The following is a 23,628-nucleotide window of genomic DNA, read 5'->3' on the forward strand; positions in this document are numbered from 1 at the left end:
CCCTTAATCAACCAGCTGCTGTCAGAAAGAAGAGGGGGTGGGCCAGCACTACAGCCCTCAGAGAAGAATGGGCATCTCCTGCTTTAAGTCCTCCAGCCAGTAGGAGTCAAGGAGTCATCAGCATGCAAGCTGCTGCTGCTTTCTTTTGGGTTTTCCCTCTGCAGCTGAAACAATGTTACCAATCTTGTTTATTTACCTCGAGTTTGGGGTTTGTTTGTTTTTTGCAACTCACAGTAGCTTACTTTTGGGCTTTTTTTTTTTCCTACTTGCTTTTTTGGGGGGCTTGATGGGCATAACTCTTGCCTTGCTATTCCTGTCTCTTCTGATTGGCTGCTGTTCAACAAGCAGAACCAACAGTACATCAGAAAGCTGAGCTGAACTGCAGCCCTCTCTGTGGTGCTGTGACTGGAAACTGTGAGGAAAGAGGGAGGGACCTCAGCAAGCACAGTTCTCAGTAGCTGCTTGCTTATGGCCCTGCCTCCTCTCTAGTGCTGTGCCCAGAAGCATGGGATTAGGGAATGGGGCCATAGCTCGGACTTCCCAGCAACAGCTACCAGCTGCTCTAACTTCTGCACCTCAGGCAGCCTAGCTGCAAATGTCCTCTGCCTTAGGAAAGGTGAGGGCCAAGAGCTGCTTAAGCTGCAGAGGAGGGGGAAAAAGGAGGGATAAGTGATAAAAACAGAAGGGCACAGGGTACAGAGGAGAAAGAAGAGAAATAGTGGTGGCACAAGGAACAGATGGGAAAAGAGAGGAAGGCAGCATGTGAGGGAGGAAGAATAGCCTAGTGGTTAGAGCAGTGGCCTATGAACCAGGAGACCAGGGTTTGAGTCCTGCTGTTGCTCCTTGTGACCTTGGGCAAGTCACTTTACCCTCAATTGCCTCAGGTATAAAAATTTAGATTGTAAGCCCTCTGGGGATAGAGAAATACCTACAGTACATGAATGTAAACTGATGTGATATCCTGATTTATATATAACAATAATAAATAAGGAGCTGAGGAGGCAACTGAAAAGCAGACACCCCTCCCCCACATGTCCAGTCCTGGTCTGTGAAAAAGTTGGTGTTTGTGGGTGGATAGGGAATTAGGAGATGACCAAAAACCAATATGGGAATTTCTATAACGGGGTGGAGGGATGTGGCAGAAAGGACGGAGTCTATGCAGGTTGCTTTGACCTGCAACTTGTTTTAATGATTTTGGGTGAAGTGGTTGGATGATCCAGGCATTGTGCCTGATATGCTTTCTGTGTATAAATACTTTCTAATAAAAGTAGTTAAAATCTCATGTATTTTGGGCTTGTTGTTTCAGCAAAGCGTGCTTGTTCTTTCATAACTACCGGGCAACACTGAGCTGAAATCACAGGGCCCTGCAGTCATGCAAGGCCTACTGGGCCCTGTATAGTTCTAACTGCAGAGGGAAGCCTGAAGAGAAGAAGTCAGCAGCAAGCGTGTAAGAAGCGCTACGTCATCCAAATACTGCTGACTGCAAGCTGATGTAAATCTCACAGCAAAGAGGTATGTGCTTACGAGAGGGGGTCACATGGGGAAGGTACAAATGATTATGCCAGCAGCCAAAGAAGTAGGGGGAGGGAAGATGATTGTGCGAGAGGAGATGGAGGAACAATGATGATTCCACCAAGAGGCCAGGGGAGTTGGAGAGAGATTAATGCACCAGGGGAGTGGACATTGGGGGGGGGGGGGAATGGAAAGATGATTGTTCAAAGTGGAGTGGAGGAAAGATTAAGGTTGTTCTAGGTGGGGGTGAGAGAGTTTATTGTGTTAGGGAATGGGGGGAGAGGGAGATGATTGAACAAAGGGGATAAGAAAGAGATGATGACAGTGCAGGGGCCAGTGGGGGTGAAAGAGATGATTGTGTTGGGGTGGAATGGGTGGGGAGAGATGAATGTGGTGGGGGGGGGGGGGGGGAGTGTGTGAGAGATTATCAACATACCTGGAAACTCTCCAGATTGAGCCCGGAGACTCCGGATATTTATTTATTTATTTTATTAACTTTTATTTACCGACATTCGTGAAGCACATCATGCCGGTTTACAAAGAACTCAGGCGGGAAATACAATGAAACAATATAACAATATAACAATAACACATTAATAACAGCCCCAAAAATCAGAATACAAAGAGGGCCAAAGGAGCAATGATAATGGGGGGGGGGGGGGAGGAAGGGGGGGGGGGCGGTGGGGGAGGATAGGCAGGGGGCAGGGTATGGGGAGGGAGGGAGGGTAGGGGTAGGGGGCATGGGAAAGGGGGGATGGGGAGCGGGAGGGGAAAAAGGCATAGCTAGATGAAGTATAAAAAAAAGAATTAGACAAATTAACTGCTCTCCGGGCAGGACCATACATTTTCCAGAGGGCGCAGGTGCTACTTTTACTATGTCGTGCATCACTCTGTTTCCTCTCAGCTCCTTTAACTTCTGGCCCATGTCACATGTGCTGCTGCCAGGGGGGGGAAATGGCCTATCGGGGAGATCGGGCATGCCCTGGTGAGCCAGCCTGTCTGGTCACATGAGCTTCCGTTTTGCATTGAATCTTCCCACTCTGCTGTGTTCCCGTACTGTAGTGGTAAACAAAGCAAATGAGCCTGCACAGTGCAAAGCAATCGACAGTGACACAACCTGATTGCTTCACTGCTTTTTTCTCTAAAGTTGGTGGCTAGCATGGCAGGCACTAGGTAAGCCGGCTCGAGTCTCGACTATAGTGGGAAGGGAGTGGATGTGAGAGAAGGGGGTGAGTGACAGAGGGAGCAGCATAAAGGAAGGAAAGGGGGTGTGAATGAGGGGAAGGAAGGAGTGTGAGTGAGAGGAAAGGGGGGTGGAGGTGAAATGGGAGTTCAAAAGAGGATGTGAAAGAGGGAAGAGAAGCGATGAATGAGTGGAATTCGAAAAGGGCTCTCTCACATCTCCTTTCAAACTCCCTCTCAGCCTCCCCCTCTCTCCTCTCTTTCATATCCCCTTTTGAATTCCTATTTCGCCTCCACCCCCCCTCTTTCCTCTCACTCACTCCCCTTCCTTCCCTCATTCACATGCCCTTTCCTTCCCTTACACATCATCCCTCTGTCTTAAAAGAAAATTTAAAAATGAAGAAAGAAAGAATGCCTGTTTGTTTGTTTGGGGAGGGAAGAGAGAAAGTGAGTTGCCTCACTGTACCTGCCCCCTCCCCCGCTCAAAAATTCCCAGGTATGATGATCAGGGCTGGAAAAAAATGTGGGCATTCCTGTCACGAAGTGTAGTGCAAGGGAAGGCAGAAGAGGGAAAATGTGCTAGGAGGAAGAAGTGGTGGCTGGAGGGAGAGAAAGGGAAGTAGGAGAGAATGCCTGGCCCTGGAGGGAGTGTATGAAGCAGGAAAAGGTGGAGATCATGCTTGAAAGGAAAGAGGACAGAAAAACAAAAGGAAAAAATAAAGACCCTAAAGAAAAAATAACTAAACAGAACAGACAAAAATAAAGACCGAATTTTAAAAATCCAACAAAATATACTGTGATATTTACCCAGAAAAATGTCTTTTTTCCCCCACTGATATTCTCCCATTTGTATTCTTGTTATAATAAACCCTGTGGGGGGCCTGGGACTGAAACACCACATCGGTGGCACTGGAGGGCAAATTTTTTCACTGATGGAAGGTGGGACTGTTATGACCGTTGGTGGTAGACGGCTGCGACCGCGTCTACTCACGTCCCGCACCGTCCTGCTTCCCTCTCCGGGCTGTTCGGCGGGGCTAGTCTCTGCCGCCACGTACCCCATGGTTCCTCGTGGCGGTCGGGACACCGCCAACACCAATGCCGACTCCGGGCCTTCCTAGGCATGCACGTGCGCCACCGGGCCCTCTTTTGAAGCTTTTACAGCGGGAACCTCAGGGGCGTCCCTGATTGATGATGTCATTGGATCAGGGTTCTTAAGCTCCGCCTTCACCCCCAGCTAGCCGACTTGGCTACAAGTTCCATCGCTACTCTACGAGCTCCTGTCTCCATTGGACCTGTGGTGATGCTAGCAGACCCTACTTGGACTCTGGACCCTATCTGGTACCCGCTCCTTGGGGGCCAGTATGCGTGCTCTTCGGTGACTTGGTCTCCTGGCTTCCTCCACTCCTCAGGCTGGCCCTGCGCCTTCCAGAAGTCCTACCTTGTTGGCTCCCCGCTCCTCGGGGCCGCCTCTGGGAACACCTTCACCACTCCTCGGGACAGTGCCTACCTTCTATACAGAGAACGTCTGTGCTTCCCCGCTCCTCGGAGCAGTGCCTACATTCTATACAGACTGTCTGTGCTTCCCCATTCCTCGGGGCAGTGCCTACGTTCTATACCAGGGACCATTGTGCTTCCCCGCTCCTTGGGGCAGTACCCTTGATTCTACCACCGGTCACTACTGGCACCTCCCGCTCCTCGGGCTGGTCTATGTCATCATCTGGAGACCTGACTCGGGCTTACCCACTACGCGGGTTAACCTACGTCACCACATCAGTACCTCCTTCGCGGCGCAGCTCCGCCCCTCGGGGTTGCCTCTACGGAATACCTCCTGCATGTCCTGTCTCACGCTTCCCGCTCCATGGGCCTGTCTAGCGCCACCCCCTTCGGAGGTCCCTGCCCAGGTACTGATCTCCAGCCTGCCTACTTACTGTGGGGATCCCTCCTTGCTGTGTCTCTTACCCCGCTCCTCGGGACCTCTCCAGAGCTCTCCACTGTGCCTGACCTCACCTCCTGACGCTGTGGACATGTGGGGCTCCTCCCCACAGGTGGTAACAACTCTCAACTTGGGCCAAGGGTCCACAAACCATCACAGGGACTTCAAACACAGCACCTTCTTTGGCTTGCATTTGCTTCCAGCAGAACATAAGAACTTCCATACTGGGTCAGACGAAGGGTCTATCAAGCCCAGTATCCAGGTTTCCAACAGTGGCAATCCAGGTCACAAGTACCTGGATTGCCACTGCAATTCCTAGGAATAAGCCACTGCTTATTCCTAGGAATAAGCAGTGGCTTTCCTCAAGTCTCCCTGGTTAATAACAGGTTATGGACTGGAAAGTGTGGGAAAAGAAACATGACTGTTAATACCAGTATGATTAATTAGTAGATAGAGGAGGGGAGAGTGGTCCTCTTAGTAGGAACAAAGGAACAGAAAACATAAAATCAAGAAACAAGCACACCGGCACAGATGAAAGCTAGATACTTGCCAGATATCTTACCCCAGTGGTGCTGTTTCCTGACAGAGTGACACAGGTAGATTGCAGGGAACTGATCCAGGGAAGTGCAGATTTAGAGATGAAATTAAATTATATATATATATATATATATTCTCTTGTATCTTATTTAATTAAGTACTTATAATCCTTGTGCTCATTATTATTGTTATCAATTTTGATAATTGTAGGAATACATGTTGAACTGTTATTCATATAGGGGTAGATTTTCAAAACCTATGCGCGCACCTCATCCCTTTTCCTAGTCTTGTCCAGTACCTTTGTGTGTCTTCATCCATTGCAGCCTGATCTTCTGGTATTGACTTCTTGCTTTTGACCTGACCACATTTGCCTTCTGCTTGGACCTGACCATGTTTTCCCACTGTCTGCCCCGATCCTTGGCCTTCTCCTTATCTCCAGCTTGCCTGTCCGGACCCTGGTGTGCCCTTGGACTCTTGCTTTCTCCTCCGCCCTAAGGACCTGCCTGTTATGCGTGCCGGCCGCGGCTCAGCCCCCTTACCTCTCTCAAGTGAATCCAGTGCCTGGTCCCTCACACCTGGTGGTGGTAGGCCACCAGCTCCATCCTTGGGCCGCCCCTGGTGCCTCCGGCTCAGCTACGGATCCTGGTGCTCCGCGTCGGGCCTCTCCACGTGGCCTGCGGAGAGACGCCACCTCTCAGCGCCGCACCCCTCCCTAGGCGTGCGCATCTCTAAGGCTTAAGTAGGTCCCGCGGTGGGAATCGAGCCGCGGCTCCAGATGATGACGTCAGCGGAGCTCCGGTATTTAAGCCCGGACTCTGATTCCTAAGATTGCCTTTGCAACAGGTCTCCTTGCTGGTCGAGTACTCGTTGCCTCCTTGTGATTCTCCATGTTCCTGGTTCCCGTTCCTGATTTCCTCGTTCCTGATCTTCAACCCTTCCTCGGATTGCCTTCATGGACTTTTGACTCTGCTTCACCTGACCACGCCGTTGACTCTCTCTCCAAGCCTGGATCTCTGCATCGTCTGACTACTCCGCTGCCTCTCTCCGAGCCCAGACCTCGGCTTTGCCTTATTACTCCGTTGCCTCTCTCCAGACCCAGACCTTTGCATTGCCTGACTTCGCTCTTGACTCTCTCCTCGTCTAGACATCAGCCTTGATTGCCACCGCTTCCAGATTACTGCCAGCCCTGACTCCAGCTTGCTCTATGACGCTTCTTCAGTCTACGTCCTAGACCTGGCCTATTCAGGCTTCGGCCTGTTCTTGATTGGGTGCCCCTTGTCTGATTTTGGTTCTATTGGCGCCCGTTTCTTAGGGACTCCGCATCAACCAGTACACACTGTCACTCTCTCCTGTTGCTCCCTCTGGGCTGACCTCAATCCTTCCATCGACGATGACTGACAGAGGCCCACCTAAGTCTAGCCAGCCCCGGCACCCAAAGGTTCACCCCGCGGGGAACGAGGGCTGGTATTGATGAAGCGCCAGCCGGCCTCTGTCCATCAGCCCTCTTCACCTGCCGACGGTGCGGACCTGTAAGATCCCTCCCTCCCGGGTTGTGTCAACCCTACCTCGGCCCAAGGGTCTACCTCTGGAACAACACTGCTTATGTTCTGTCGGCTGCCAGAACCCAATGGCTCAACTTGTGGAGGAGGTGGCTGGTATAGGTGAAGTTCCAGACTATCCCACTACCAGGCATGTTTGCAGGCTGCTGATATAGGCTTCATAGGTTTATCTTCGAGGCTACGTCAACTACACCACAGCTCAAACGGCTCAATTCCATGCCAATCATTACACTACCCTCGAGATTAGACAGAAATAGAATTAAAGAGGTGATATAATATTGTTGAATATGTGTTGTGAATAGAAGTGCTGGTAACGTGGTGGACTATAAATTGCTGTAAATAAATAAAGTGACTTTAGCATCAGAATACAATTATTGGAGGTCTAAGCCCACAAATGTTTTGAAGATTTGAAATGTAAAAATGGATTTGTAAATAAGAACTGTAAAGAACTTTTTTTTTCATTGATTTCCATTCTCAATCAGTATAAGTTAAGTTGGAAACCAGATCAGCTTCCAGTGTGCTTATTACTGCTGTTTACAGCAATGTGATTATTGATGCTGTTTACAGAAGACTTTAAGGCTTGATTATTTTATTTATTTGTTTATTTGTTCAGTTTTATATACCGTCATTCGGTGCAGCCATCATAACTGTTTACAGAAATCAAACGAATATACAATTAAAACATAGTTGCATAAAGTAACAGTGGGAGAGATGAAGGGAAGGGGGAGAGGTTGGTGGTGAAAAAGGGAGGACAAGGAAATAAAGGGAAAAGGAGGAAGGTAATAGTCTTGGTATTTATTCATCTTTGGAATGGACTTCTTGCATTGTTAATTATGTTCACATTGCTGCTACAATGGCTGATGCCAGATGTTAATTCAGTATCTCTCTTGCATGAGTCTGGTAGTATTGATTGACCTTAGATTGTTGAATTAAATTATTAATGTAGACTTTGTGAAAAAGGAAAGTCTTAAGATTCTTCTTGAATGTTTTAGATTTAAACAACGCTCAGGATCTAGAATATAATCTTCCCCCAACAAGGAATCTTGGACTTTCAGATTGGCTTCACATCATTAGAGGATAAGTAACATCTTAAGCCCTATTTGAGGTGTGGTTCTTGGGGTCCTTTGATGAGACACTAGCCCAGGAGTTACACAAGCCTTTACAGAGCTCCCAGCTAGAATACCTAGCTCTTGTTGAGCCAATCAGGAGGTCATCATGTCATCATAACCCAAATGGGGTTCGGGGCAGAGCATTAAACCCCATATTCAACAGTATTTAATTTCCAACAAAAGGCCAAGGAGGACAGTCCTTGGGACAAAACCCCATATTTCTCACTACACTTGCTCTTAGCCAAAAGGCCTAGGGTATATGAATTCTAAATGTATATGGATGTTGTACAAATAGACAGTTGCTAGAGATGAGACCTTAATGATTATTGCTGCTGCTTACAACTTTTAACCTTGTGCTAATTCAGTCTCATTGTATATCTTTTAACATATGTCCAATATTTGCTTGTACATTTTCAAAAAGTAAAGGAGTTCCATTTAGTGGTGACAGGAAATTCTAGTCCTCAAGTGTCACACCCCAGTCCAGTTTTCAGGAAAGCCCAAAACCCAGATTAATTTGCATATGTTGGTTATCCTGAAGTCCAGGTTGGTTTGTGGCCCTTGATAAACTATATTGCTTCCCTGTGCCTTATATAAAGTGATCATTTTATTTGAATGAGGAAAATGACATTCAATCCCCCCCTACCCATACAGGCACTCATGCCACCTTTTACTTGCCACATAAATTAACTTGCTCTCTCATCTTTCCACCCACTTAACCCCATCCAAAACCCCCATCTCATATCTGCCCTCATCACACAGATTTCTGGAGTGGGTTTTGCCATTTGTTCGTCTCTGGTATATAACTTGAATAAACTTTTAAAAGAAATGAATGACAGATTAATGTCTCTGTATAAATATCTCCAAGGGTAGTTATTGCCACATTCTTCAGTGCCTACCCCCTATCATGACTCATGCCTTCTATAAACAACTGAATGGTGGATGCCACAAGAGAGTCTTTTTCAATATTTAATCATGGAGATGTAAAATATCATGTACAAGGGCACTTGTACATGATATTTTACGTCTCCATGATTAAATATTGAAAAAGACTCTCTTGTGGCATCCACCATTTTGTTATTTCCTCACGGCTTCACTGGATCGCCTACCTTGTTGTTTTTTGGGTCCTTCTATGAACAACTGAACACAGCCATAACAGTCATCTTTCATAACAAAAAATTGATAGTCACAGGCGACTTCAATCTCAAACTTGGCTTTAATGTACTCTCATAGCAAAGCCAATGTACATGGATTTCTAGTTCTTTCCAAATGCATTGAACAAAATCTTGCCATTGATAATACCATTGTCACGCTTCAAAGAGGTGAGCCCTTGTGCCACTGTCGGATTGTTATAACGGTTCATGCAAACACAAACCAGACTGACAGGCGCCAGCTGAGGTATTGCAGGCTGCGGTCAGGGCAGACCGAGACTAGGCAGAGCTGAGGAATGGACCAAGGTCAGGTTTGGCAGAGACAAAAGTAGGCCATGGTCAGCAGGGGTGGTTCTATAATGAGGCAGGTTGAGGTGGCTGTCTCAGGCAGCAAAGTTTTAGGTGCAAGGGCAATTGTTCCCCCTCCAAAAAAAAAACCCTGCAGTGGCCGCCTCATTGTAAAGAAGACCTGTGGCGGCACAGAAAAATGATGCTGGGGAGGTTCCCATTCCCCATTAACATGAAGAAGTCCTCACAGTGCAGGAAAATAATGCTGGTGGGATTCGTACTCCCCACCAACAGGAAAATGTTCCTGTGGCTCACCCAATCAGGGCCACCGGAAGATGCCAGATAGAGCAAGGCCATCATGGGATCACATCCCCGTGGAGCAGAAGGGGTTGTTTGTGGCCAAAGAAGAGGCCCTGTGTGTGTGAGAGTGGGAGCTGGGGGGGGATGTGAGAGTGGGAGCCTGGGGAGTGTGTATGGGTGTGAGAGTGGGAGCTTGGAGGGTGTGTGAGTGAAAGTGGGTTCCTGGGGAGTGAGCGGGAGCCTGGTGGGGGGTGTGAGAGAGCCTGGGGGGTGATGAGTGGGAGTGTGTGTGTGTGTGTGAGTGAGAGTGAGAGCCTGGGGCTGTGTGTAAAGGTGGGAGCCTAGGGCTGTGTGTATGTGAGAGGAGGAGCCTGGGGGAGGTGAGAATGGGAGCTGGGCGCATGTGTGTGTATATATGTGTGCTTCTGTCTCTGTGATGGAGAGAGGACACTGGATGCCTGCATGTTTAAGAATGGGAGCCTGGGGGTATTTGTGAGAGCTTGTATGTGTAAGAGAACATGTGGGAGTTAAAGCTGGTGTGTGTCTCTAGGAAAAAGCATTAGCTTGTATGTGTGTGTGTGTGTGTGAGGGAAGAAGACAGGAGGAGAGAGAAGAAGCAGAAAAAGAAGAGTGACCTTGAAAAAAGACTTAGAAAAAGACCAACAAGTGGAAAGTGGAAAAAAAGACTGGGTACAACTGATTAGAAAAATAAAAAGATCAGACGACAAAGGTAAAAAAATGTATTTTGAGATTTTAGCAATTGGGAATATGCCATCTTTGGGAATGTGTATTTCTTACATTTTTGTATTTTGCTATTTTCTTTAGGGTTCCACTAGGGGTCACGATTTGGAACTCCAGGGAGGAAGACTTAGAAGCAATGTCAGGAAATATTTCTTCACAGAGAGGGTGGTGGATGCCTGGAATGCCCTTCCAGAGGAAGTGGTGATGACTAAAACTGTGAAGGATTTCAAAGGGCCATGGGATAAACACTGTGGATCCCTAAAAGGCTAGAGGATGGGAATAAATAAAAAAAACTAAACCGGCACGGAGAGGCAGTTACTACCCTTAAGAGAAACATGGGGGTGACCTGCACGGAGCGGCGGTTGCTACCTTGGGAAGCTTGCTGGGCAGACTGGATGGACCATTTTGGTCTTTTTCTGCCGTCATTACTATGTTACAATGTAAAGTCTGGTTTCTTAGGCTTTCTATTTAGGTTTTTTGTCTGCATGTTTCTGTTTCTAATTTATTTGTATTTATTTATTTATGTAGCCATTTTATATACCGGCACTCCAAGTCAAGATCACATCATGACATAAATATTAGAGGAACCAATTATATTCATTTGATGTGTTCATATTTCATACAATTTAGGCATAAGACACAATTTAGGCAAAATACATATACATTGGCTGAGGTGGCCAAGTGAAGGAGAGATACGAAGGGATAGGGTTGAGGGAGCAATTATAATGAAAGGTGCTAGAGGGATGTAAAGAAGAAAGTTTAGAGAAGATGTTACTGATACATTTATTTGGGGTGGGTTAGAAAGAAAGAGGTGCTAGTTCTTTAGAAAGGTTCATATTGAGTTCGTTCATGGAGTAGCAAGTAATGATTTCAGATGGTTCAGTTAGATTATAGGCATTTTGAATTTGTAGTCCCTTATTTCTGTATTGGGTTAGGGTCAGTCTTTGTTTTGCTAGCATGAGGCTGCTCTATCGGGATTTGTAGCACTTCACCTTGTTCTGTTACCCAGTAGGTGGCGTATATTTGCATTGCTGGTTTTCCATAAGCTTGCTGCTATTTGAGTCCTGAGAACCAGTGCTGTGATTGTATGATATGGCAATTTTCTAGATGTCTTTTTTTTTTTTTTTTGCAGGAGTTTGTGTTATGTCATAAAAGCAGTGGAGGGTTTCACACCAAAATTTGAATATATATTTTTTTTCATGTTGGGTTGTAATGTGAACTGTCCTAGTTCTGCTCTGCACCCGTTCTTACAACTATTATGATTATTGGTATTATATTGTGGTTTTGATGATCTCTGCCTTTCTGGAAAGAGGATTCATGAAAAAAATACATTTGTTTTATTATATAATTGGATCAAATATTTGTGTGTTCTTTGCTTTTTACATGATATAAACTGCAATGCATACAAAATTAATACAGATTAATAAGGAATTTTAAATGCTAGTAACGGAGGTAAAATCATTTAGTTTCTCTACTTAGAAACCGATTGTAGGATGCATTATAAGGAATTGTTTATCAACAAGCAGGTCTCAGACCTATGTGCTTTCAGCCCACCTATGTTAAACTTGTGCCCACCCAAATGAGATTAATATTGTAATTGTAAATTTGTTTACTCATAGTTTTCTGAGGGCCAAGCCTATACCCAAAATGCTTTACAATAGGCTAATACAATATGCATTCCAAGTGTATGTGTTGCTTTTTTCCAGGGTTTTCTGGTTGATACCACAGCAATGCATATAATTGTAATATACATGTTGTGATGTTTTTATCTCAGAAGACTATATTTTGAATGTCCTTTTTTTTTTTTTTTTGTAAAATCTCCCTTTCTGAGTTAGGGAAGTGGTTAATATAAAATTGTAAAATAAATGTATAATATTTAATTGTGTGGAAGAAGGGCTGGGGGGGGGGCAATAATTGGCTCAAGACTGTAAGGTTCACCTTGGGCACTGGCCTGAGGGAGTACACCGAACACCAGACCCCCCCACCATTCATCCATCTCCCACATCTCTGGGGGCAGATGCAGGGAAGAGTGGGAGGCAGGGGGTAGGATTCCCAGGCATATGGCAAGGTTGTCAGCTTCCTAGGAATTTTATCACTGAAGCTCTGCCACTTCTCTGGGAACCTTAACATTGCGTCCTTCCTTTCTAGCATTTCTAATCACCAAAAGGGCCAGACTTCAAGTGGGAACCTTCCACTTTGCCTTGGTGGTCTCAGTGATTTGACCTGTGCTATGCCTGGGGGAGGGGGGGCACCCTCACCTCACCTCACCTCAGGCAGCAGATTGCCTTGAACCACCCCTGATGGTCAGAACTGGCAGAGATGAAGGCAGGCTATGATCAAGGCTGGCAGAGTTAAGGCAGAGCAACACCAAAGATTGGCCAAATCAGCAATGAGACATGGATAAGCAGGTCAAGCAGGAACAGAGCAGGGCAGGTAAGGACAGGACTGGAGTGGAGGCAGGAACTAGAAAGTAGACAAGAAGACCAGCAGGGACAGGAGTCAAGATCAGGATCAGGAGCAAAGTCAACACCTAGAAGGACCTGTTGCTGAGGCTCTGGTTCACTGCACTGAATTCCCTTATATCCAGGGAGAGTGGTGATGTCATCAGCTGGCTCCCACAGAATTCTTGAAAGCAGGTCCTATATAAAAGCTCAGGAACTGCAGTCTAGTTCGTATCAGAGCCACTGCATGCAGCACAGTGCCAGGAATTATGTTAGAGGAGCCTGCGGTCAGGGGGTGCTGCTGGTGCGAAAAGGGGCATTATAACCATGTATCAGCAGCTAAACAAGTACAAGACTACCTGACTGCACCCCTGCTCGAAACAGTGACATCTTTTGAGTTATACCATTGTCAGATATAGATATAAAGATCATCTACAGTGTACAGTGTAGATTCTACACTATATGAGAGATGCAAATTGCTAGTCCAATTACAGACTAATCAGAAGCCAGATGTTATTCCATGTTCAGTCGAAAAAGCAACATCACAGACAGAAATCATCAAGGAAGTTAAGCACCATTAAACTTAAAGATCTAAAAACTCAGGATGAGTTTTTACATAAAGTGGCTGTATCTGGGAAGTCAAATCTCTGGAGCTGTGCGGACTGTGAAATGGCATGGAGCAAATTTCACAATGTGACCTACTCTGCAAATGCTGAGGATTTTGTCTTCATTAATAGGAAATGTCAGCACTGGATGGATGAAAATGAGAGAGAGAGCTCAAGTTCTAGACAAGATACACGTACTTCACAATGCTTACATTGCTGACAAAGCCCCAGGAAAGAAGGCTTGCTACCTTCAAGTCAAGCATGAAATTCAAAACTGACTATGCCAAATGAAAACAATAGGAGGAAGGGTAAAGTAAGAAAACCACAGGAAGCAACAGATAAATACAACATGAAACTTTTCTATCAAGGTCTCTGAGCATTTATAGTCCTATATCAAACCATAGTGCAACCTTTCATTCAGCAGATGTTGCTAAAATCCTGACAAGACTGAAATCCTGGACAGAACATTTCAGTTCTCATCTATGTCTGCTGAGGCTCTGAATGAAATCTGTCAATGAACCATACAGGTTGAGCTGGACATACCACCATCTTGGTGTGGCACCCGCTTGGGTCAGCCACTAGATGGCCCTAGGTCCTTGTTTAGAACCTTTAGATCTATGAGCCCTTTCATTCCTCTCTGCCCCTCTGTTGCGACCGTCGCTGCCCGACGTCTCCACTCCACCCACCTTACCTCATTTGCGACTCCCTCTTTGGTTGATGGACGTTTGGCTACCGAGGCGTCATCTTGCTGTTCTCCGGCATCCCCCGGACTGGCTAGACGCTGCCTTCTGCCATGTTCTTCTGAAGCCTGCGGGCGCAGTGCGACCCCGACTCGAGTACCAACTGGGGCGTCCCCCTGAGATGACGTCATCCTCATGGATACTTAAGGTCTTTCGTTTTGCTAGCTATTCGAGTTAGCAAAGGTTAAGGTTTAGGTTAAGGTTCATACGTTTACCTAGCTTCCTCCAGGTATCGCTGCAGATGGGATTCACTCTCCGCATACCTTGCTACTCTGCCTCCTCGGACTTTACCAGGGGTACCCGCTCCTTGGGGGCCTCGCTCTCTGTCTTACTTTTCAGGTTGCAGTCTGGAACTGGTACTCTCTCCACAAGGGCCCACGTTCCCGGACCTGCTACTGAATACAACTTCTGCCAGGATGTCACCGCTGCCTACAACACCAGTGAGTTACCCTCGGAGCTTTCCCTGGAACCAGGAACTCGCTCCTCGAGGGCCTACTTCATTCCAGCCCCTAGGCTGCTTCAAGAGACTATTGTGTGAGTGTTACCATCAAGGTTCTGTTCCTGAACTCTGCATTCTCTGCCTACTCACTATATTCAGTTTCTCTACAGCTCAGCCATCCTGGGATTGCTGTTCCAGTGCCTGAGGGACTACAACCCAGCCGAGCTCTTTCAGCTCACTACTGCCCCCTCTGGTGGTTCACTATTCAGTTTAATAAAAGATCTAGTGTGTGTCTGTCTCCAACTCTGAGCCTGACCGGTGGTTCCTCTCAGGATCTTCCCCCGGGGGCGGGGTCATCTGCCACCAGCCCAAGGATCCACCCACATCACAAATAACACCCTCCCAACCTGGAGGGCTTGGATTTGATGCCTCATCCTATTTAGTGCAGCCTTTTTAGTATCCTGTCTGGTCAGTTTTAGCTGGTGAGGCCTCCCAGCCTCATCACATTCATTAAGTTTGAAGAGCTCCTTCATCATGTACTCCCTGCCAGAGGGTCCATCTTCTCTTAGTTACAGAGAGAGAGATTTTAGGCTGGAATTCCCCTTTGGGCTCTCAATCCAGAACACTGAAGACCCTTGAGCTCCACTCTACTCCCTAGGTGGCAAGACCGGCAACAGCTTCTTCTGAGAGAGATTTTGATGGCTGAGGATGTATCTAGTTATTCCTTAAAGAAAGCATTTTGGACAATTGCTTTCTGGGGAGGTTTTTCTAACTCGCCCCTCCCCATGGGTATGTAGAGGTGGAATAGCCTGGTCCCCTCTTTCTAGAGCCTTTTCCTGCAAGAGAAGTCCCCCACAACAAAACTAAGAAGAGTAATCGAGATCGGGAGACCCCCAATTGGATCTCTGCTTAGGGGACCAGGTCAGGCTGGATGCCCAAGAATGAGATGGATTCAGATAGGACTGTTTTTTTTCTGTGTTTGAGGGGACCCCTCCAATAGGATTCCTGTTTAGCCACTGGGAGAGCTTTGTGCTCTTAACACCACCACCTGAAATAAAGGACACTTACCTAAAGAGAAGCACACATAAGTACCATCATTCAGCTGTAACTTCAATATTATGGACAAATTAGACTAATTGTTGCAAAATCAGTAAACTTTATTTTTAACATCCAGAGCCTGGTCCTGCCTGGTTTGTCCCAGAATCTCACCCCTTGGGATGCAGCTGTTTGCAACACACTGGGAATAACACACCACTGTCTGGTCCATAAGTGAGAGCTTTCCCCTATAGAAAGAATCCACCCTGGGGTAGAGAGTTAAGCATGGAGTAAGTGCTAGCTGAACGTATGCCGGAAGAGAACAAATACACGCGTCTAACTTCCACCAAAGAACATGCATTCTCCACAGTGGGCCCCGTCATTTGGAACAACTTGCCGACTGACCTAAGATTGGAACCCTGCCTTCTAACCTTCCGAAAAAAACTTAAGACTTGGCTTTTCCTCCAAGCCTTCCCTTAATTTCTAAAATGTCAACATACTTCTCAACCAGACTCAGCCCAATTGACTAGACTCTCGGACCAGTCCCAGTATATACATATGTATTTAACTTCTAGTTTTTGCTGTCCTTCTACTTCCTGGCTACTCTAGCCCCCAAGTTCAATCTCCTTGCTATATGTAACTATGCCTTGGCCTTCTTGTTATATGGTTATTTAGTTAGTCCCTAAGTTCCATGTAAACTGGTTTGATATGAATCTTTTCATGAAGGTCGGTATAGAAAATGTTAAATAAATAAATAAATAAATAGGTTTGTGTGCTCTTGAGACCTAAACCCCTCCAAATAAGGGTTACATTGCCATGAAGTATGTCATCAGGCAGGCTTTATCAGGTAAAGCTACAGAACCAGATGGCATACCCCCTGAAAATATCAAACAAAGACATGATCTTGTGCTCCTGAAACTCGCAAAACTCTTATAGTGCATTTGTAAGCAAGGTTGTATGCCCCAGCTTTTCAAAGATGCATTAATCATCCACTTGTAAATATGAGAGGAGAAAAGCCAACTTTGTAACTCCATCAACTGCAGGTTGCAACTATATCACATGGGTCTCATTTGAAAGTTCAAGGATTGTTCGTTTGTCGAATCAAAGGATACAAATAAACTTAATAAAAGAAATGTATTGAAATTCATACTTCTTTTATTGACAGGAGACTCCATCATTATTAGCTGTTGTACAAAAGACTTACAAATTAAGCAAACACGGAGCCAAAAACAATACTCGTGAACATTTCCTCCTCATTTGGCCCTATGCATATGATCCCTTGAATGGCAAGTTCTTGCATACCACAATCAGCTTATGATGCCTGTCTTCTGGTTCTTTTTAGTTAATTAGTCCAATGTGTTTTGTTACTTTCTCTTTCTTAGCTTATTTACATAATTTATATTTATTTAATTATATGGGGGCAGATATTCAAAAGAAGCTGAACTCCTAAATGTAGGCCTCTAAATTAGATTCCTAAGTTTTCAGCTGAAAATTCACATAAATTTAGGATTCTAAAAGTTAGGGACTAAATTTAGGCCTGCTATTTATTTGCTTAGATTTAGGCTCCTAAATTAGGCGCCTAGTTATGAAAATCAGTGCTAAGCTCCTAACTTTGTTTCCCTGCCCTAACTCTGCCACATAGCCACCCATTTTGTAGGCTCCTAAATTTAGGATCCTAACGAAATTAGGATCCTAAATTTAGGAACTCAGCCCTAATAAATTTTCAAAAGAGCTAATTTATGAACTTAAGTCCTTTGGAGTTAGGCTCCTAAATTAGCTCTTTTGAAAATTGGCCCCATGATTTATACCTGCCTATCCACAATTCTAAGCAGTTTACAAACTGTGCATAAATAAGAACACACTAAAAATATAGAGGTTGATATTCAAAAGCCATTTAGATGGATAACTTAAAAGTTATCCGTCTAAATGGCAAAACCGACATATTCAGCCATTTATCTGGTTAAATTATAGCCGAATAAGTTTTTATTGGCTATAATTTAGCCAGATAAAAATGTTTACACTTCCAGTGCTGCCTATCAGAAGCAGTGCTGGAGCTGCCGGCAGTGGATGAGTGAATATCCTCACTCCTGACAGGGATGGGTTTTGGACATGGGGGGGAGGGGTGAGCCTGTTTCTTGTGTGACTGTGGTGGGGTGGGATATGAAATTCCAGGGGAGTACTGATTGGAACATTTTTCATCAAAACCGGGGAAAGGTTGGGGGGTGGGAAAGTGGGATTGGTCATGTTTTGGGGCTGTGGGATGCTGGGCCCGATAGGGCCATATGTAAGTTGGGGAAGATTGACATTTGGACTGCGGACCCTTTTATTTATTTTTATTTTTTTGTGACACTGATAGTTCTACTTAACCCGATATCTTCAAAGATATTGGGTTTAGAAGAAAGTTATCCAGCCACATAAGGTTTTAAAGTTAGCTGGCTACATATAACAGGATAATTTTAAGCAAGAATATGTTTCTGGAAGTTTATCCTGCTGAATTTACAGGACAAGTTATCTGGTTAACTTTAGCCAGATAACTTTTCCAATAAATGGCCTCATAAGAACTATTAGAATCATTGACAAACAAAATTGTAAACAATAACATACAAATAAATAAAATGTGAATCAATAAAAACAAAAATATAATTACATACATCATGAGGTTGATAATCAAAAGCCATTTAGACAGATAACTGGAAAGTTATGTCTAAATGGCAGCTATATTCAGCCTTTATTTGGCTAACTTGTAGCCAGCTAATAAGTTAGAAGGCTAAAATTTAGCCAGATAAGTTGGGGGCGTTCCGGGGGCATAACTGGGAAGAGTTAGCCAGCTAAGTTAACCAGTTAATTCCGATATTCAGAATCAGTTGGTTAACTTAAACAGCTAAGTTTGGTCGGGTCAAACAGCTGTCCTAAAGTTAGCTGGCTATAGTTAGTTGGCTAGCTTCTTAAGATAGTTGGCTATATAAACAAAGAAACATAGAAATGATGGCAGAAAAGGACCAAATGGTCCATCCAGTCTGCCCAGCAAGGATACCCTATGATTATCTATTTCCCAGACCATAAAAGTCAGGGTCCTCATTGGTTACTGTTTCAATCCAATTCCCAGTTACCCCCCATGCTTATCAGTTTCCCATACTAGTCCTTGTTGATTGCTGTTGAATCCAATTCCTTGTTATGCCTTTCTGTTGAAGCAGACAGCAATGTTTGTGTTGCATCAAAGTATCAGTCTTATTGGTTAAGGGTAGTAACTGCCGCATCAGCAAGTTAACCCCATACTTGTTTCCCCGGACCATAAAAGACGGAGCCCTCAGTTGCTGAATGAATCCAATTCCCCTTTTTCCCCCACTGTGGAAGCAGAGAGCAATAATGGAGTTACATCAACAGTATCAAGGCTTATTGGTTAAGGGTTATAACTGCCATACCATCAAGTTACTCCATACACTCTTTTCTTCACTTCTATCCTTTAGCCTTTAGGGATCTACAGTATTTATAACCTGCCTTTTTTAAATTCTTTCACTGCTTTGGTTTTCACCATCTCCTCCAGAAGGGCATTCCAGGCACCCCACTACCCTCTTCCATGAAGAAATATTTTCTGACATTAGTTCTGAGGTGTCCTTGTTGGAGATTCATTTTGTGATACCTAGTTCTACTGATTACGGATGTTTGCACATCATTAAAATCTTTTAGGTATCTGAATGTCTGTATCATATCACCCTTGCGCCTCCTCTCTTCCAAGGTATACATAAGAACATAAGAACATAAGAAAATGCCATACTGGGTCAGACCAAGGGTCCATCAAGCCCAGCATCCTGTTTCCAACAGTGGCCAATCCAGGTCATAAGAACCTGGCAAGTGCCCAAAAACTAAGTCTATTCCATGTACCATTGCTAATGGCAGTGGCTATTCTCTAAGTGAACTTAATAGCAGGTAATGGACTTCTCCTCCAAGAACTTATCCAATCCTTCTTTAAACACAGCTATACTAACTGCACGAACCACATTCTCTGGCAACAAATTCCAGAGTTTAATTGTGCGTTGAGTAAAAAAGAACTTTCTCCGATTAGTTTTAAATGTGCCCCATGCTAACTTCATGGAGTGTTCCATCGTCTTTCTACTATCCGAAAGAGTAAATAACCGATTCACATCTACCCGTTCTAGACCTCTCATGATTTTAAACACCTCTATCATATCCCCCCTCTGTCGTCTCTTCTCCAAGCTGAAAAGTCCTAACCTTTTTAGTCTTTCCTCATAGGGGAGTTGTTCCATTCCCCTTATCATTTTGGTAGCCCTTCTCTGTACCTTCTCCATCGCATAATTCATATCTTTCAGTCTTTCCTCATAGGTTTTCTGATACTGAGCCCATATCATTTTGGTAACCCTTCTCTGGACCACCTCCAACCTGTCTCTATTCCTTTTGAGATAAGGGCTCCGGAACTACACATAATACTCCAGATGAGGCCTCGCCAAGGACCTGTATGAGGGCATCGCTACCTCTATTTTCTAACTGGTTATTCCTCTCTCTATGCAGCCCAGCATTCTTCTGGCTTTAGCTATCATCTTGTCAGATTGCATCGCCATCTTCAGATCGCCAGAAACTATTACTCTGAAAACATACTCTTGGTCCATGCACATCAGCCTTCCCCCCACCCATCTCATACCGCTCTTTTGGATTACCGCATCCTGGATGCATGACTCTGCACTTCTTGGCATTGAATCCCAGCTGCCAAATCTTTGACCACTCTTCATGCCTTTATAAATCACTTTTCATTCTCTCTACTCCTTCAGGCATGTCCACTCTGTTGCAGATCTTGGTATCATCTGCAAATAGACAAATTTTACCTTCTATCCTTTCTGAAAAGTCGCTCACAAAGATAATGAACAGAACCAGTCCCAATACCGATCCCTGTGGCATTCAACTCAACTTAACATGGCTGTCTCCTCAGAGTAGGTTTCATTTGCCATTACACGCTATCTCCTATCAGTCAACCAGTTTGTAATCCTCTTCACCACCTTGGTGCTCACTCCGAAGCTTCTCATTTTGTTCACAAGCCTCCTATGTGGAACGGTATCAGAAGCTTTGCTGAAATCCAAATACATGATATTGAGTGCTCTTCCTCATCCAATTATCTAGTCACCCAATCAAAAAAATCAATCAGATATTTCTGACAGGACCTTCCTCCAGTAAATTCATGCTGCCTCGGGTCCAGCAATTTACCGTATTGTAGATAGTTCAGTATCCTTTCTTTCAGCAGTGTCTCCCTTAATTTTTCTACCACCAAGTGAGGCTAACCAGCCTGTAGTTTCCAGCCTCCTCTCTGCTACCACTCTTATGAAGAGAGACCACAACCACTCTTCTCCCATCTCACGGCACCATTCCAATTTCCAGTGTTCTATTTAACAGGTCATTAGTGAACCTGCCACTTAGTGACTGCACTACTGAATATTCCTCCATAGTTAGCCGGATAAGTTTATTTGATTAATTTTGCTATCCAGACTGTGTCTGAATATAGACCTATATAAAACAAACTAGGCAATAAAACGAAAAATTATATAAAACATAATAAATATCAAATCTACATCATGGGCCATAAAACATGCTTTAAATGCCCTCTGTTCCTCCTACATTTTATACGCTATTTTACATTGGATGTTTGTCTCTTTAATTATAAAGTAATGTTAGTGATAAATGTTTTATACAGCTGCGAGAAATTTTATCTATGACCTGTTTTTCATATGTCTTCTTAGAATTTATTTCTGCTTTTATCTTAGTGCTTCTGTGACCTGCATATCACTGGTTGGTCCCCTATCTTGATTGAATTCCCTTTTCTGCCCCATAGTTAACAGCATGCAATATTTCTTATTTAAACTATTTGTTACGCTGGCCCTCCAAAAAAATGTTTGGGATGGGGGTACAATGTTAAATAGACAATAATAAAAACATAAAACATACAAGCTAATGAGCATATCCAATAAACAAGAGCAAACAAGAATATAATCAATTCATACAAAACAACAAAAGCATGAACAGTCAGGAAAATATAGAATCAATATACAGTGCAATGCCACTAAACCAGAGATTCAAATGCTTCTTTCAAAAGATGAGTTTTTAGCACTTTCTTAAATTCCATGTGCTCCTTCAAACAGCGAATTGCAATGGGTAGAGAGTAGGAGTCCTGCAATGGAAAAAATCCTCTCTCAAGTCTCAGCTAGATGGGAGAACTTATGAGATGGAATATCTAAAAGGCTTTAGTTGGGTGACCAGAGGGTTTGTAATGGAGTATATATTTTTAATATAGCAGTAATCCAAGGGAAAGTTACAATATTTAAAAAATTGTGAATGATCATAGCTAATTTGCATTAGATTCACTAATAGACAGGAAGCCAATGTAAAGACTGAAGAGTAGGGGGTGATATGATTGCATATTTTTGCACTAATGAGTACATTGTTAGCAGCATTGTTATGGTTTTGTAGGAAATTGTGAACCCTGGGCCGAGATGAGATGTCTCCGCCCACAGGGAGGAGCCCCGTGAGCCTCACCGTTGGTGGGCCTGATCCCAGCGATGTAGGACACAGCTGTGAGAGAGACTTTATTAGAGAGAAAAGATAAGGCATAACCCAAGGAGCGGGAAATGCAATAAACACAGTTCTTGAGCAATAAGATATACCCAGAGTGGTACTGCAGATGAGAAGGTCTGGTAGAGGCCCGCAGCATGGGGTATATCAGGAAGTTCCTGCAGACTGGTGGAGCTACCTCAGAAGTGCAGATCCGGTAGTGGCCCGCAGCACGGGGTATGCCGAGGATGACTGTAGTGTAGGTGGCGAGGTAGATGAGGTCTGAGATACAGGAACCAAGCAGAGGATCTTGAGTAGCTGCAGAAATATCCTGTAGCTCAGGATATGTGGAAGCGGTAACGCTGAAGAACGGTAGTGGCCCGAGGCACGGGGTACACCGTGGAGACCAGCAATGTTGGTATCATAGGAAACTGAAGAAGGTACTCACACAAGGAAGTTCCAGGAGAGAGAGACCCGAGGAGCGGGTCAGGTGTCCAAGGCAGGAAGGCCCTCCAAGGAGCGGATATCCAAAAAGCGAAAGGGCCCCCGTGGAGTGGTTACCCTGACCGTCCGAATGCCACAAGGAGAAACTGGAACAGGAGATCACAGAGTGGAGTGGATTTTTTTTTTTTTTTTGTAATGTAATTTTTTATTGAGGAACCATAACAAGGCAGTACAACATGTAACGGAGAATAACAAGAACATAAGAACTCCTCAATTGGTTTACATTATACCATTAATGCCTTCCCCCCCCCCCCCCCCATCCCCAAATCCTATTCCCTACCCCCCCCACCCTCCCGCCCCAGTACAGAGATTATCAGAATTGGTGAATCAATACAACAATCAAAAGGAGAATAGCAAGGAAATACACATCAAATGAGGAAGAAGGACATGTTATATATGACGGTAGGCCAATGTCTCTGTCCAAACTGAGTGGCTGAACACTTGACCCGGGAGAGGCACCACCAACTCAGGCATATCTAGGGCTACCCCCAAAGGTAGAAATTATATACGTAAGGGTGTTATAGTCAATATGCTATAATTCGAACCTGACCGGCAAGACAGCTGTCAGGTGTTACTCCATCTCAAGCGGCGAAAGGTGTTGAATGGACAGTGGGAGGGTATCATAGTAGGCCTTCCAAATGTCTCGAAAGTGCCTCTTTTTACCCAGCGGATATCGTTGGAACATAGAGCCATATTCCAATTGATATAGTTCAGTCATGAGAGTAGACCACTGTTGACGGGAAGGCGGTGCTGGTTCTATCCAATTGAGTAGAATACATTTTTTTGCAATAAGGCATGCTTTGGACACAAAAAGAACATTGTCCGCAGAGACACTAGATTCCCCCACTTCGATGTTTAGTAAGCAGAATGAGCAGGACCAGGATAGTTCCACACCCAAAACGCATGCTAGAAAGCTTCTGATGTCCTCCCAAAACGATTGTATGGAATTGCAGGACCACAAACAATGTATGAGTGAGGCCTGCGGTTGCTTACATTTGAGGCA

At 44.7% G+C, this 23,628-nt stretch overlaps 1 protein-coding gene across 2 annotated transcripts in view; it reads left to right on the plus strand.

Moving 5' to 3' along the window:
* Positions 1-440: 440 nt before the first annotated feature.
* The window catches only part of AGPAT4 (1-acylglycerol-3-phosphate O-acyltransferase 4), a 502,489-nt gene continuing 479,301 nt past the window's right edge, over positions 441-23,628 (plus strand). For both annotated transcript variants that reach the window (XM_029594136.1, XM_029594144.1), the window contains exons 1-2: positions 441-616; positions 1,307-1,512. The gene's annotated coding sequence lies outside the window, so the exon portion shown is untranslated. The remainder of the gene's footprint in view (positions 617-1,306; positions 1,513-23,628) is intronic.

This window comes from Rhinatrema bivittatum, chromosome 3, assembly GCF_901001135.1.
Source record: "Rhinatrema bivittatum chromosome 3, aRhiBiv1.1, whole genome shotgun sequence".
NCBI lineage: Eukaryota > Metazoa > Chordata > Amphibia > Gymnophiona > Rhinatrematidae > Rhinatrema > Rhinatrema bivittatum.